Here is a 13,520-nt window from a genome sequence, read left to right on the forward strand (position 1 = left end):
CCTATGATAGGGTGGTCCCAGAGACATGGGAGGCTTCTCACAAGGTTTTACCGTCATTCGAAAGAGGTCAATTTACTTTTAAGGAGCCAAAGATTTGCCTATACATTCAACTTTTTATAGTGGACAACTAATGTGATCCAAAAAGTAAAGGAATTAAAGATTGATTTCTTCAAAAACTAAAGGAATAAAAGATAGATTTTTAAAAAAAGAAAAGGAATAAAAGAGACATGTTCAAACACAGATCACAATGTAGTGGACATAAAAAAAATATATTTTGTTGATCAAAATACAATTATTAGTACACAATTAGGAGCACCATTTAAAAAAAATGCATATTTGAAGAAAGTATGGCCCCATGCGAAGATATCTTTCATTAACATCAAGAAGCACTAATTGAAGCAATAATTGCACAATGCAAATAGTTTATGACTACAGAGGTGGCATAACACCAATTCAAATTGTCCCGTGAGCTACAAAAAAGGTTTCCAATTAGATGCCACAAAAAATTGGCTTAACAAAATGTTTCATTATCCAGCAAACTTCAGAGGAGTCTAATCCACAATGGTAGTGGGTTTTATGTGTCTAGATTGTGTAAGCAAAAATTGCACATCCTTGAGATAACTTCATGATTTGCAAAAACGATAGAGGATCCTAGTTAGTTGTTGTCTATATAAAATGAGTGACAATGAAAACTCTAATCAACAATGGTAGTGGGTTTTATACATCTAGGTCGACTAAGCACAACATGTATATCCCTTGAATCAACATATACTGATCCTTATCTAAACCTGACACTTTTGTCTAAACGTAATACAAATGCTTACAAGCAAGGTATGGCTTGTTCTCTCTCTCTCTCTCTCTCTCTCTCTCTCTCTCTCTCTCTCTCTCTAGGCAGGAACACAATGATTTACACTTGATTTGCACCTTGTACATGTGTTTAGTCATCATAAAAAAGGAGACTATGGCATTAGGCTGCATAACCTTTTCCTCCACAAATACTACATTTAAAGACTTAGTTAGAGCAATTTTCTTTTCTACTTCTCTTGATAAACTGTGCCTTCACTTCTTGCTTTGTTCCTAGATTGTTGAGATGCCAAGCTCAACATGTGTGGACATTAATGATGGACCGCCTTGTTAGATGGATCCATATATCTACACAACATGTTGGTGGTCATTATGATCCTTACATGGCCAACCACTGATTTATCACTTATTATATTTGGTTAGTTACACCTACTTACAACTAGCATAGTTGTAACCCCAATCAATTAGTATAATCAGTTATACATTGTTTGACTTAGTAAGCAACTTTTCTTTATGTTAAAGCTTATCTATACTTTGTGTATATGGTATTGTGAGAGGAAGAAAGAAGAAAAACCAACAAGAAATTTTTTTTGCCCCCATCTCTTGTATTCTTGAGTAACCTTCCTCTTGTGTGTATGGTATGTATTTGACGCAATAGCTTAACCAAGTCCTCGTACCATGTGATTCGTGACACAAATGAGGAGTCTTGTCCTAATTCTCCCAAAGTAACATTGATAGTTGGTGTTGAGGGATTGTCCCCATCTTTGACATTGAACCTAGCCATATTAAGAGAAAGGATTTCTTCACGAGACACATTGTTCCTTTGACAATAGGTCAAATAGAAGGCAACATGGGAACACACTGAACTTGTTTGTTAACATCCCAAGTGTGTTCTACATTGTTATTGTAGAAGCAAAACCATTGAGCCAACTTATCTTGGAATTTTTTCTTAGAACAAAAGCAAGGTGCAACCATCCCCAGAGAGTTGTCGTCTATTGAATGTGTGTAGCTCTTTTTATTCACCAACCCAAAACATTACCTTTTGGAATGTAGAGATATTCTGCACAAAGCCCATAAGCTCCTATGCACATCCTCCTTGCTGACTACTATAGGTTGGTTGTCATCACGCTTGCCATCAAACACCTCCTCCACTAAATCAATGGTTATAGTCTCACATCAAGTTATTTCACAATGTCAGCATTTAGACATCCTCTTCCTAGACTCCATAACGTAGCTTGGTTTATGGAAACTACAACCATTTTTGCTCCTTTTTTTGCACTCTTTTCCTATTTCCTTTTAGAACTGCCTGCCACTGCACTTTGGACTACTTGTGCAACACATGTTGGGGATGGAGTACTTTGAGTGAGCACTCATGTTTAACAGGGTGTCTAGGTTTGTTCCATTTTCATGGTACCTTCTTGTAATGAATTCCAATTGATGAGAATATTGAATGTATGAGTTGATTAGGTCTGTCACACATGCATTATACAAAGTTAGTTTTTTCTTCCCATCCTCCCTTGATAGTAGCTTGCCTGACACTCTTTGACAAATTTGTATTCAAGATTTGAGCGCACTCCCAGGGGATTAGACGTGCATATAATTGCCTTTGAGATTTAAGGAGGTAACATATTAAATATTATTTTGCTTATGAAAAAAAGTAAAAAAATTGTATGTGAGTATGGTTTTACCCAATGGTCAACTCTATTGGTCCACCACCTCAACCATTACTCCAAAGCTTTGATGTTTTCAATTGGTAGTTTGGAGGACTGCCACTATTGGCTTATACGATATGCATTGTTCTTTACTTTCTCGTGGGTCTAAGAAAGATGCCATTTTTCTCACAATGCAAGTGATTGTTTGTCAAGTGAGAGGGATTAGCTTCTTGGAATGCTTTAACAAACTTTGCTCCTAATGAAACAAGAGTGATCCCTCTCTTCCCTCCACTACATTGTCAAGCTCCCCATTGAACACTATCTTGATTGCAATTCAATTGGCTCTTGCTTTGTTTGCCATGAAGCCAGTAAAGCCCATTGGGGGTTGACCATTTTCTCTCATTACATTATTCAAGAACTCCCAAAAAAGGATTTGGGTATCAGCATCTTCCTCCTTTATATCACATATGGCGATCACCACATGAGACCCTTCAAGTTGAAATGACAACAAAAGTCTTTGAAGGAAACACGGTATGGATGGCAATCATCATCATACCCTTCAAGCTGAAATAACAACAAAGGTCATCATAAGGAAACATGATCATCACACCTTGGGTCAAACAACAAGGCATTGTAACCCATCTATCAATCCTATGGGTGATGTCAAAGTGCATCCAAGCTTTGAAAAGATCTCTCCCTTCATAGTAACACATTTAATTTACTAAATCAACCCCTGAACCATGACCTTTGGTGGACATTTTGAAGACAAGTCATATTTTTTTTCAAGTGCACCTTGCCCATGGAAATGAGTCTCATGAACAAAAAAAAGAAATAACCATCTCTTTTTTATATCTATAATGTTATCAAAGCCTTTCCCTATAATGAAAGTGTCCTTTTTCCTTTCACTTGTGACAATGCTATTGAGTCTGCATTGCAATCACATAAGAGGAGCTATGGTTTATAACATCCAACAAAACAAAATTATAAAATTTAGTAGTGAGGCACACCTTTGATTTTGGACCACTGGCATTAGCTCCTCCAAAAAATTGTTTAACTCTTGATCTCTCGCCATGTCCTCATCATTTTTGGTGAGTGAGTCTAGTATGAATTGCTTGGCTACAATCATTTGAATCCTCCTTGGTCCACTACGGTGATTTAAATCCAATATGGATTTGACTAGACTTCTAACCTTCTCTATGGTAGGCATTGAAGTACTTGGTTGGACATTGTAATTATGAGTACCCACATGTAACATCAAATGCTCCATGAAAAGATAATTAGGTAGCATACAATATACTTTATAGTCACAAATTTCAATGCAATACACCTTAAAATAGTGACATGTAATGCTTGTTGTCTCCTTACTTGCTGGATAACCCTTGCCTACATCCCTATTCAAATACTCGTGAAAATACAAAACATTTTACTTCTTATTTGTAGCATAATATGAGCAGTTGATTTGTGGCATTAAGAGAAGCCTAAACAAGAATTTATACAAAAAATGCATTTAAGAGGATACTAGTCATATGTGGTTTGGACCAAATGTGACAATTGTAATACTCTTACATCCCATCCATTCTAGACCCAGTGCCAAACATTGGCAACAAAACAAAAAATAGGTCTCTATTGTATTCACATGATAGCGTATTGGTTAAATAAGGTCCTTGACTTGTGTTCATTAGTAAACTCTTTAGCTTTCTACCTCCTAGTGTATCTTAGAAACCAACGAAAGTATTTCCTTTAATTCAGGAGCTTTTTTTGCTGCATTGCATGTTGTAGTTGCCATCTCTAGATTAATGGTTAGAATTTTATTGATGGGCTTCTCGATCGATGAGTTTGAAAGGGAGATGGAGTTTACATTGTCTAAACCTGGAGGATCCGAACTTTCTTTACCAAGAAGTTTCTTCTTATGAAATTTTTTTATTGCATCAACATGAGCATTCCTCTATGAAGAAAGAATTGTGATATTTCAAAGAAGGGGAGGTATTAAGAAGAAAATATTCATCCCCATCCAAGTTAGATTGGGAGTGAATCTTGATTTTCTCATAAGATGTGGAGTTGACCATAGCATATAAGCCTAAAAGCTTAAGATTAGGAGGGAGAAGAGATTGTAAGAAGAAGGGGCTGAGTAGAAATTTTCCATCCTTGAGAGAGGCACAAGTCTCTCAAGGTGTTGAAACCAAACAAATTAGTGGATTGTAGCCTCATCATGAATCAAGAATCAAAGAAAAATAGAAGGATAAGGGTTCTTATACTACACAATAGGGTGTCTATTTGTAAAATATTTAAAAAAATTGAAAAAATTTTACTTAAAGGTTTTTGGTTCAGAAAATGAGAAACGACATGCTAGAATATTCAATGACAAGATGGCAGCCCATCCTAGAGAATGCCATCCTTAATAGAAAATCATGGTAGTCACCAATAGGCTTTACTTGTCCATGTCCACAAAGTTGCATCAATTCTTGATTGTTGAAATAACTATCAATATTATTCTTGTGCATTGAAGTAAAAGATCACAAGAAAATCTACAAAGAAAGGCACATGCACCATTTGGAGGGGTTTAAGGTTTATGGAAGAAAAATCATTCTTCCATCCACTCCGCAAGGGGGGGGGGGGGGGACAAGCTACCCAACTTTACATTTTTTCTAAGTGGAGGGTTGCCACCTTGTCCACACCACGAGCAAAGAGTTCGGGGGGGGGGGGGGGGGTTGGGGTGGGACAAGCTACCCAATTTTACATTTTTTTCTAAGTGGAGGGTTGCCACCTTGTCCACACCACGGGCAAAGAGTTGGGGGAGGGGGGGTTAGCTCCCCTAAGGAAAGAAGAGGCCAATAGGGAGGGGGGTCGTTTGCACCCCCCTCAGTGGGTGTTTGGTGCCCGAGGTCCCCCCCACACATGGGGCCTTGGGCACCCCTTTTGAAATTATTTTATGCAAGGTAAGGGGAGGCCACAAATGTTTAAAAAAAAAAGTAGTGGACGAGGCTCTCCCTGCCCACTCATAAGAAAATAAAAGAAAGGGGGGTGCCCAAGTCGGGGGCAATGGGCATCCCCCTTTTTTTAATTTTTTTCTAAGCAAGGGGATCACCCCCCCCCCCCCCCCCCCCCTTTTATCCCCTCCCCCCCAAACAAATAGTTGGCATACATGTGCGTGAGGGTGGGGCCTGCTACAAACAAAACCCTAAAGGGGGGATCTTGGCCCCCCTTTCCCCCCATTGAGGTGTCATGGTATACACACGCACGGAGGTGGACCTCCTTATATAACAAAGAAGAGACTAATAGAGGGGAGTCCCTTAGCCCCACCCCCCACTTTGCCCAAACTTTAAAAAATAAAAAAGGGGGGTAGCCAGGGTCCCCATGAGCATCTACCTATACAAAAAAGAAGAGGCTAATAAAAGGGGGCCCTTGTGTCCCCCACCAAAAGGGGGATGCCCAAGGTTCCCCTGAGCATATGTAATGCCCACACAACCCTTGGACACCCCCCTTATTTTATTTTATTTTGTAAGGTAAGGGAAAACCCTAAACATTTCTTTTTGAAAATAGTGAGTGAGACCCTACTTGCCCAATCATTTAAAAAAAGCGGCCGGGGGGGGGGAGTAAACACACCCAAGGTGGCCCCCTCCCCTCTTTTTTTTTCTAAAAAGGGGGGACCACCTTCCCTTTTGCTGTGTCATGGGTGTACATGCTTGTGAGGGTGGGGTTTTTGGGGGGGGGGGGGGGAGGGGGCCTTGTTCCCTCTATTCAAAGGGGAGGCTAATAGGAAGGGGGACTTGGCCTCCCTTTTCCCCCGGCCATGAGCATACATGCTCGTGGGGGTGGGGGCCATTTATTAAAAAAAAGAAGAGGGTAATAGAGGGGGGACCCCTTCCTCCCCCCACTCCCCCCCTTTGGGGGTTTGTACCCTCCCTTCCTAAACTTTAAAAAGTAAAAAAAAGGGGAGAGAGAGAGAGAGAGAGAGAGAGAGAGAGAGAGAGAGAGAGAGAGAGAGAGAGAGATTTTAATTTTTAATCCTAATTTTTAAATTAGTGTTAATGTCAATGTTAACATTAGTTTTTAAAATTTATATTATATTTTTTTAATATTAATATTAATGCTAGGTTTTTAAAAATCAAAAGATGTGGAGATGCCCCTATCCAATAAAAAGAGGTTAAAAAGAGAGTGGAAACTCTACTTGGCTTATATACTAGTGTGTAAGCCCATGGGGGTAGGAGGGATCCCGCCCCCTCAACATAAAAGGGGCTTATGAAATGAGGCCTTGCCTCCCCCCGAAAAAGAAAAAAGAAAGGGTTGCCATCTCTTTTCCTTGTTGTTTAGTTTCTAGTCTTAACCATTCTCTCTATGTTTATGCTTTTGTTTATATGTGTGGGGACCTCCCTTGACATGCATCTTATAATTGTATACTGATGCAAATATAAACCCAACACATTGCAAGGCTATATATTAAATGTATGATGGATAAGTTTGAGAGTGTACCTATATAAGTTTGAGAGTGTCATGGGTGCCTTTGCACTCTTTCTTCTCTTCCCCATTCCCATTTGTTGTATTGTGTAGTACAAGGCAACAAATAAAGTGGAATGTTAGGGTTTTATTTTTGGGCTTCTTTCGTCATACTATTTAAGAATATTTTTATGACACATCTCTATGTGCCCTTTTCAAATATTTGTTTGAATATTATTATATGTAACATTTAGAAATTTTCACACCACTTCTCTGTAGATAAATTTTCTTAGGAAATAATCTCACTATAAATTATGATTTGGTCTATTTAGGCCACTTTAAAGTTTGGATCAGCAGGCCTTTTTGTGGGCTATTTTAGTCTCCCATGAGACAACGTGAGGGTGGTGGCCACAAAAGATGCATTTTTGAAGGTATTGAGGCCATTGAGGATACTATAGAGGAGGTGAGCAATTTTTAAAGGTATTGAGGCCATTGAGGGTGGTGGCCACAAAAGGTGTATTTTTAAAGGTATTGAGGCCATTGAGGATACTGTAGAGGAGGTGAGCAATGAAATTTATCCATTGGTATCTACTAAGAGAGTCTCCATCTCTGAGGGAGAATGTACTACAAATATGAGATTCTTGGATTTGCAAGTAGAGGATGTTGAAAATAAGGAGAAAGATTTGGTTGATAAAAATCATGTATATCACCTTGGCAAGCAAGTTTGAGTGTGAATTATATCAAATATTTTAGCTTCTTTTTTTTGTCCATAACAAAGTCTCCATCTCTCCCTTTATATTGGCTTGTCCCATATGAGGCCATATAGCTTGCATCCTCCTCTACTTCACAGTTAATTCCTTCATTTGAACTTCTACATGGAGACCATGGGAAAGTTTCTTGTTTCACTTAGCACTCCATCTAGTGACACTATGTCTATCACACCTCATAACATGGATGAATGGGGGCCATTGTGGAGGGAAGTCAATAGATAGTTTGAAGAAGAGTTGATAGAGGAATGGGTTTACTTAAAGCAAAGGAAGTTTTTGGTATAAGATAATAATAATTGATTGGAGTCATGGATGAAGAGAATAAAGGATGGTGAGTTCCTTCTGTATTTGTTGCTTAAATATTTGTTGTTGATTTCATTATGGGTATTTATCTAATTCTATCTTGTTATGTTGACGCAATGTATTTTGATGATATTGCAATGCATGTCAGGGTTCATTGTCAATTTATAAAAAAGGAAGAAAAGAAGGAAGGGGAGCTTTTATTAGCCCTTGATTCTACCAATGTGTATGTTGAGTTTCATTGTATTGCAGATATTGTATAATTCATATGTGTTTTCAATGTCATTCTACTTTCACCCTTACTCTTCCTAATAAACTCACTTACTCTTATACACCCACCCACTCCCTTAATCTTCCACTCACTCTCTCAAGATTCCACATTCTCTCTCACTCAGACAATATCATTCACTCATAAACTATCATTCACTCACTCATTTACTCTCATTCATACTACATAATCACTTATTCATTCATTCAATCTCATAACTCTTCACTTACTCATTTTCATGTAAAAAATCTCATTCTCTAAATCACTCTTTTTCTCTCATTCTCTTTCATTCACCCACTCACTATGTCATTCACTCTCATACTAAATCATTCTCATTCAATCCATTTTTCAAAAAGCACCTCTCTAAACTCTTTCCTTCTCTACATTCTTCATTTCCAACAATAATACACACGCTCATATACCCATTCACTCATCTACTCAATCACTCTCTCACTTAGTTACTCATTCACTCTCCAAAAATCTCACACTCATTCTCATTCAATGCTTCTTTCTCTATACTCTCTCTTCTTTATTCTCTTATCTTACAACAATCATATATACCATTGTCATTCCCTAATTTTATGTAGTATCTCATTGTGCGATTGTTGTATGTTTGTGAGGTTAATCTGCAATATATAATCATAAGAAATCTTTAACTAGTAATTTATGAGAGCTTCTACCAATAAAGGACACTGTGAAGATAAAACCAATAATTGGCACTATCTTATCTAGAATGTGCTACTCACTCATTCTCATTCAATCTCTTCCTCTCTATATTCTCTCTCCTATCGGGGATAAAGGCACCTATGCCTATGTTGCCATATACTTCACACACTGTGATTGCATGGTAGGTATCCATCAATGTTACTTTATTCTTTATTATCTGAGTGACTATTGAATAAGGGAAAGCTAGGCACACATTGTAAGTGTTACAATTCTCACATATGATGTCTCTCTCTCTCTTGCTCTCTTGCTCCATCTGCCATAGCTCTTGCTTCCACTTGTGTGCTTTCACGTAGGCTCTACCTTTTAATTTTTTTTGGAGTGGGCATTCGAGAAGCTTCTTCATCCTTTGCTTCAACCTAGATTCAAAGCTTTAGCTCAATGTTTCATGGTAGCCATTGTTTCTTCCTCCTAAGATATGCATTGAGTCGTCCCATCTCCTATCTTGTTCGCCTTACCGAGGAGCTTTCTAGGGCTTAATTGAGCCTTGTTGAGTGCTTATTGAGCTCTGAGAAGTAGCTTTTCTATCATTTTTCAGTGGATGCAGAAAATCTTGTAGAAGTTGTAGACAACCATGACAACTTGACAACACTTTTGTATTTTGGCCATAACGTTTGCATAGGATATTGGATTTAGGTGTTCTATAGCTAGAAATGAAGATCATGACAAGAGCTACACATTTGAGTGTAAAATATTACACGGCGCAGCGAACAGAATCTGAGAAAGAGATAGAGAGTACACAACAGATAAGAGGAGAATCAGTAAAATTCTTTAACTCCAAACAACTGATACAAAGATGGCTCTGTCCACCCGTGCGCTTCCACTAAATGAAGCTTAGATGGCGATCTAGACAGAAGATAGGTGAAGAGCTTAAGACTAGCTGGAACAACAACTCTGACTGGGTGAAAGATGAGTGTCAAATGGCTGCGAAGGGGTTTAGCTTTTATAGCCCGCGAAGGTCGTTAGGTCGGCCTGCTGACCGACCTACCATATGAGCCTCCACTAGTTGGCCAGGGAATATTCCCGGACCCCCCAGCCAGGGGCCGCTTCTGCGGCCCCCAGACCCCACAATAGGGGCCCCTTTTAACTCCCTTACCACACAACTCAATGCAATGTGCCTCGAGTTGCTACCAGCTTAACCACTCCATCTAACCCAAAGATTAGACCCACAACAGTCACCTTTTTGCCATCCGGTCACATAGACCTCATCTGATATACAAGTCAGGAACCAATGTCCGGGCTCACATTTGGCTTCTCCTCATAATGGGGGCCTTACAACTTTGAGCACCATGGATCATTGGTAGCACCTAATGAGGGTGGGACATTGATCATATCTAACACCCCCCCTCAATGTCCACCCATAGGTGAACTATCTCCTCGGACCAATGCCGAGTCTCTGAAGATGAACTTGAAGCAAATCCTTCGTAAGTGCTTTGGTGAAGATATCTTCTCCGTTCTCCTCTGTTGGACAGTAGACCAATTCCACTATCCCATCCTCCATCAAATCACGCACATAGTGATACTGGGTCTCTATATGTTTGGTGCGTGCATGAAACACTAGATTTTTGGCAATGGCGATGCAACTCTGATTGTCACATCTCAGCACAATTGGTTCTTCATCCTGCACTCCCATATGCCATAGAATCCTTCTCAACCATACGGCCTCACATGCAGCAAAACAAGCTGCCTTGTACTCTGCTTCGGTAGAAGACAATGCCACTGTTGGTTGCTTCTTACTAATCCAAGAGAAAATTCCTGAACCCAAAGAGAAACAATAACCAGAAATTGACTTCCTGGAATCAATGTCTCCTGCCCAATCTGAGTCACAGTTCCCCACAAGAGAAGTTCCGAAACTGTATGTGATACCATAGTCAAGAGTTTTCTTCAAGTATCTGAGCACCCGCATCCCAGCCTTCCAATGACTCTCATGAGGTTTGTTTGAGAACCTGCTCAAAACACCAACAACAAAACTGATATCTGGTCTGGTGTTACACAAGTAGATCAGACTGCCGACCAACCTCCTATACCTCCCAATGTCTGCTAATGCTGATGTATCCTCGACGGATAACTTTGCATTCACCTCCATAGGTGTAGCTATCTCCTTGCACTCGGTCATGCCAAATGCCTTCAAGATCTCCCATGCATACTTCTTCTGAGAGATGAAGATCTTTCCTGGCTCTTGCTAGACTTCAATCCCCAAACAATAGTGCAGCAAGCCCAAGTCTGTCATTTCAAACTCAGAACTCAAAGCCTTTCGAGTTTGGTTGATCATATCTTCATAGTCACTTGTAATAAGAAGGTCGTCCACATATAGGACAATCACTACAGACTTTTTACCATCCCTGTAAACATACAAGTTAGCATCTGAGGCACATCTTTTGAAGTTTAGGTTTAAAAAGAACCTATCTATCCGCTGGTACCATGCTCTTGGGGCTTGTTTCAGCCCATACAATGCCTTCTTCAGTTTACACACTTTGTTCTCAGAATGGGGGGCCTCAAACCCTGGTGGCTGAGCCACGTACACCTCCTCCTTGAGGTCACCATTTAAGAACGCTGACTTAACATCCATTTGGTACACTGGCCACTTCTTGTGGGCCGCCACTGCAAGTACCGTGCGAATAGTGGTCATTCTGGCAGTTGGGGCAAATGACTCTTGAAAATCAAACCCTTCAACTTGTGAAAATCCTTGGGCAACCAGTCTAGCTTTGTACTTTTCTAAGGTACCATCAGCCTTGTACTTTACCTTCCAGATCCACTTGGTGCCAATAATCTTCCGCTTTGCTGGCCGATCCACTAGCTTCCAAGTGTCATTCTTCATTATGCTGTCATACTCCGCCTGCATAGCAGCCTTCCATGATGGATCTGCAAGTGCTTCTTCTAAGTCAGTTGGCTCCTTTACTTCTCTCATAATCTCAACCATCAAGGCCATGTTGACTATGTGAGCAGAAGCCCTCCTTTGCTCCTCTATTCTCTGAGACCTCCTTGGTCCGTCTGCCTTCTCCTCAACAGATGCAGGCATAGGATTATTGTGGTCATAGAGCTGCTTCACCCAGCGCGGCAATGGCTTTTCCGGTGGGGTGATGTCAGGTTGGTGAACTTTTTCCTCATCATCTGAAGATGATGCTTCCTCCTCCTTAAGGATAGGGATAGCTCTCGGGACAGGTTCATAGTGGACTACTTCTTCACTTGATGATAAAGTGGAAGACCTTGCCTTCTCCTCCTCCACTGTATGCGGCTCCTCCTTGAACACCACATCACGGCTCGCGATGATCTTCTTTGCCTCTTGGTCATATAACTTGTAAGCCTTCTGCTCATCACTATAACCCAAGAAGATACATTTTCTACTTTTTGGTTGTAACTTGTTTCTCTTCTCATCTGGAACATGTGCATAACATTCACATCCAAAAATTCTGAAATGTGAAACAGATGGTTTCTTACCAGTGTAAGCCTCATGAGGTGTTTTTCCCTTGAGAGCCTTTGTATAGCTCCGATTTAGAATGTAGACTGCAGTATTAACAGCTTCAGCCCAAAAATGGTTAGGCAATCCCTTGCCCTTTAGCATGCATCTTGCCATCTCCACGATGGTGCGATTCCTGCGTTCCACAACACCGTTCTGCTGAGGTGTGTGAGGCGTCGTCAATTGACGCTTGATCCCTTTGCTCTTGCAAAAGCCTTCAAACTCCTTTGAGTTGAACTCACCACCACCATCTATTCTAAATTTCTTCACACTTTTCCCTGTTTCATTCTCAACAAGTATTAGCCATTCTTTAAACTTACCAAAAGCTTGAGCCTTATCACGAAGGAAGTACACCCACATCTTCCTACTGTAGTCGTTGACAATCAACAAAAAATAAGAAGATCCCCCCAAGGCCTGTGTAGGCATCTTACCACACAAGTCAGCATGCATCAACTCTAGAGGAGCATGTGCTCTATTCTTGCTTTCTTGTGGAAATGCCTTTCTCTGTTGCTTGCCCATCATACAAGCTTCACATGGTTCCTTCAATTCAGTTATTGTAGGTAGGTGAGCAACCATACCTTGCTTTTGCATCTCCTTCAATACTGCAAATCCGATGTGTCCAAACCTTTCATGCCAAAGCTTACTTGTGCCCACTCCAGCGGTGGCTGTAAGAGCACTTAGCTCATACAGGTTGTTCCTTCTTTCTCCTTTGCCAACAATTGTGCCAGCACTATCAATAATTTCTGCACCTGTCTTCTTGAACCTCACTTCATGACCAAGATCAGTTATGGCAGCAACTGATAAGAGATTTCTCCTGATTTCGGGAACATACAACACATTTGAAAGCTTTTTGACTTCACCATTTGCAGCAACAAAAGAAATAGTACATGTGCCCGCAGCAGGGCATTTAGCATCATTTCCAACCGTCACAGTGATGGATTCTTGTAGAGGCTGCATAGAACTGTATAGACCTTTCTTGTTGGTCATGTGACGGGAGGCCCCACTATCCAACACCCAAGAGTCAGTGGTAGATTCTTCTTGCGCCGAGGAGCACACTTCCTCAATGGTCGCCATGAATAATTCCAACTCTGCTTCAGCCGTATTGGCTGTCTCTT

Source organism: Lygodium microphyllum, chromosome 1 (genome assembly GCF_053477565.2).
Source record: "Lygodium microphyllum isolate KBCC chromosome 1, Lygodium_microphyllum_v1.1.10, whole genome shotgun sequence".
NCBI classification, from domain to species: Eukaryota; Viridiplantae; Streptophyta; class Polypodiopsida; order Schizaeales; family Lygodiaceae; genus Lygodium; species Lygodium microphyllum.